Source organism: Sorex araneus, chromosome 3, assembly GCF_027595985.1.
Source record: "Sorex araneus isolate mSorAra2 chromosome 3, mSorAra2.pri, whole genome shotgun sequence".
Classification (NCBI taxonomy): domain Eukaryota; kingdom Metazoa; phylum Chordata; class Mammalia; order Eulipotyphla; family Soricidae; genus Sorex; species Sorex araneus.
This window is the reverse complement of record NC_073304.1, coordinates 41,384,648-41,387,818: the sequence shown is the minus strand read 5'-3', so window position 1 is coordinate 41,387,818 and position 3,171 is coordinate 41,384,648.

Below are 3,171 nucleotides of genomic sequence, written 5' to 3'. Positions count from 1 at the left end.
AGCACCTCTGGGATGGACCAAAGCACTGAGCTGGGAGTAGTTCCTAGTACTGTAGCATGTGGTCCTTATACAAAATCAAATAAAAAAGAAAGAAAAACAAAGACAAGAATAAAAAGGGCATAGTCTTATTTTCAAAATCATGACCAGAGACAGTGCAGCAGGTAAGTTATCTGTTTGCATACAACTGACCTGGGTTCAATGTCAGCACTGAACACCTCCAGGAGAGATTCTTGAGCCAGGAGTAAGTCCTGAAGAACACTTGTTTGGATCAAATCCCACAACAACAGCAACAGCAACAACAACAACAACAACGACAACAACAACAACAACAACAACAATCCAATATATTTTGCTTACAAGGTTCTTTTACATCTTTTAAACAAATTTTAAAGTAAAGTGACTGGGTCTGCCCTCTGAAAGGGTCTTAAGGTTCTTTTGTGTTTTAATCTTTAATCAGTGGTTCTCCAAAGTCTCAGTTTTTTTTCCTCCTTAAGGCTTTTCTGCTCCTTTTCAGGGCATGGAGCACTCAAGGAATTCTTGTGGCCAATGGCAATTTCTCTGGAGTTAGACAGCTATAGTTTTGTAACTTTTATCTGTAACTGTATCAGCAGCCAGTAACATAGGAAAGGGGGTGGGAGAGAAGGCCACATATTTAGAGACTGAATTTTGTTCTATAACTTATATTTTAAAAAACATACATGTAGCGCACAAATAACTAGAAAACAGGGGTGAGCAAAAAAGGGAAACTCTAATTCTAATTAAATCAACTTTTGATTAAACCTGTATAGGTTATGTAATGCCTTAACATATATTCATGTAAACATTTATTGAAAAATAACTGTCAAGTTTTATAATCTGTACTTTAAAATTTTGGTTTTGGGACCACAAATGGTAGAGTTTAGGCCGATTTCTGACTCTATACTCTAGGCCTATTTGCAGAGGTGCTCAGATTGTTGAGCTATTTCTTTGGCCCTTATTCTGTATTTAAAATTTTAAAATCTAGTGTAAATTTTTGGGGATCAATAAATATAAATCATTATTTCAAATAGCTGTTAAATAATTAATTGGGAGGATGTGGAAGGAGTGATTCTCAGTAATATAAAGCATGATTGTCTGCAAAATTTCTTTTAATTGGGAATTTAGAACTGCAAACTCCCAGGAGCTGAGTGGTAGCAGAAGGCTTGAAAGAAGGTCATCAGGAAGGGTTAGTTGCACAGTTGCCTGAGGCTGAGATTGAATCTAATACCTGGACAACTGGTTGCTCGTCCAGGAGGCTGTCTGGAGAGGTGGCTATCAATGGGGGATCTGGTTCTCTCAGAGCCCTGAGTTCCCCCTGGAAACAGCTTGGAGGCCAGGTAAGGATATCTTTGTAGGCAGATGGCTCTGAGGAAGCCACCTCAGGCCAGATGGTGTTCTGTAAACAGCTGTCAGCTGCCAGACCTTGTGTTTTCTCTAACTGTCCGAGTGAGAGTTCTGTCAAATTGGGTGTAGTTTTGTAACTTCTTTAGTTGCTACCTCATTCCCCAGTTACCTCATCCCCCAATTGCCCACATTCCGCTACCAATATCTGATGTATATTGAAAGCAATGACTTCATGGGCGAGGTATGTGCAGCACTTAAGTCTTCCTACTCAGGAGTCTTTAGAAATAAAACACAGATTAGGTAACAGCAAGGGTGGGAGAATCCAGTACATTTTTTAACAGTGACATAATGACTTTTCTCGGTTATTTTCTATTGTTTGAAGGGGATCATTATCTCTCCATGAAACCACATCTGACATACAGGCTGAAGTGAACTGCTGTTACACTGGTCCTTACCTCTAAATGGTAAGAGCCCACCTGCCTCTGTCTAATGGGCTCTGTACCATCAGGATACTGAGTGGATGCTGGGCGCTTACAGGCTGCCCTGATGTTGTGCATTAAAGGTACATTTCTTATAATGTGAGAACCACATCTGATATAGATTCTGCTCTTCAGGAATAAACTTGTGCTTTCTTGCGGATAAATGACCTGAGGGATCATTGACTTTTAAGTGTTATAAATTTTTATGACATTACGAAAGAAATAGAGGGATACAATAAGCCACTTAGTATCATATTTCCATTTTCTGGATAATGGATTAGGTGTAATGTCCCAGAAAATGTAAGCAGACTAAAGAGGGGAGACTCAAAATATAATAGGATACAAAATATGGATAATCAAATTGCCCCGGAAAGTCAAATTAGCTTTCCTTTGATATAACCAGTGATTAAAATACAAGATAAATATTCAGAAGCAGTGTTCAGGATTGATGGGGCAAAATAGAAATAAAACTTGATCAACTTCTCAGAGGACCCTGAAATAGCAGTTTGAAAAATGTAAAAGCAGTCAGAATAATTCACTGGGGCAAGAGTTCAAACAGTAAACTGAGGAAACAAAAGAGACTAAAAACACAAGAATCCAGAGGGGATTAATGCAGAGATGTGAACCCAAGGGGAAAAAAGAAAAGGAAGAAAAAAGAAAGGAAGTGAGGAAGGAAAATAATAGCAATTAGAACCTTTATAAGGCATGGAAATAAAAACATTCCAATGCTAAAAGTGATTTTCAGCCATGAGCCAGAGTTTGAAACATCCACATGTTAACAAGGAATTCTTTTAAAAACCCATTTTGATAAGGAGAGAATAAAGAGATAGAAAGATGCCTGCTGTTTCTAGGGGACAATCTTTTTCAGATATGTTGCTGGGAAGCTAATCTTCTTGCTAATAGTCCAGGGGTTAATATAAATAACTTCTCACAGGGAAACTGAGGTCAGAGACCAGAAGGATCTTTGCAGTAAAGGCCATTGGCCATTGGGTGATGCGTTTGTGGATGATGGTGTTCAAAGAAACACAGCACCCTAGAAAATGATGGCCAGCAGAGTCAGAGATCCATAAAACTCTTGCTGACAGTCACATGGCTAAATGGTGCGAAGGCAAATTCCTTCATAATCTAGGTGTTGCTTAAGGAATTCAGGGATTTGGAGGGTAATTTGTGGTCTAGCAGGCGTCACCATTTTACTACTATAAACAGATGCTGTGTTTGTTATTTTAATTATTTTTTGGTCATACCTGGTGGTGTTCAGGGGTTACTCCTACCACTGTGTTGGGGAACCACATACAGTCCTGGATCTCAACCCAGGGACTCCTATATGTCT